This window comes from Cynara cardunculus, unplaced genomic scaffold (genome assembly GCF_001531365.2).
Source record: "Cynara cardunculus var. scolymus isolate 2C unplaced genomic scaffold, CcrdV1 Un_Scaffold_1001, whole genome shotgun sequence".
NCBI classification, from domain to species: domain Eukaryota; kingdom Viridiplantae; phylum Streptophyta; class Magnoliopsida; order Asterales; family Asteraceae; genus Cynara; species Cynara cardunculus.
In genome coordinates this window covers 23,229-23,804 of record NW_020200661.1, presented here as the reverse complement: position 1 = coordinate 23,804, position 576 = coordinate 23,229, and positions in this window count along the sequence as shown.

Genomic DNA, 576 nt, shown 5'->3' with positions numbered 1-576 from the left:
CAAGGTCTTTTTTAGTTTTTAAGTCATGCAAATTATGAACACTAGCATTATCACATAAAGGAGAATTAAAATTGACAGCATCATGGCATTTATTAAGCATCTCAAAATCCATAGTACCAATACCAGGAAGGGAAGAAGCATAATGCTTAGAGTTGGGAACCTGCGGTTTAGAAACAGAAACATACGGAGGGGGGGGGGTGGAGAGACAACTATTAGAACCATAAGGGGGGAAAGAGTAAGAGTTAGAAGACTTACCTGGGCTGGACGGAGCTGGGCCGAGAATGGAGGCCTGGTTAGCCATAAGATCCTTTGGGCTGCAAATAGAGGAAACAAGATTTGGGCCTCTTTGCAAACCATTATGAGAGAGTCCATGCACATGTGATTTCCTCCAAAGTAATATGAAAGATGATGTTGATGAGAAAGATTATGATGACTTGATATTATCGATATGATATTCAAGTATGTGTATATTGTGAAAAATGATAATGATGCATATGTGATTTATGTTGTCACTTACATGAGATGTATGTTGCATGTCACGATGAGATTTGCATTAATGAGTGAATATTGCAAATA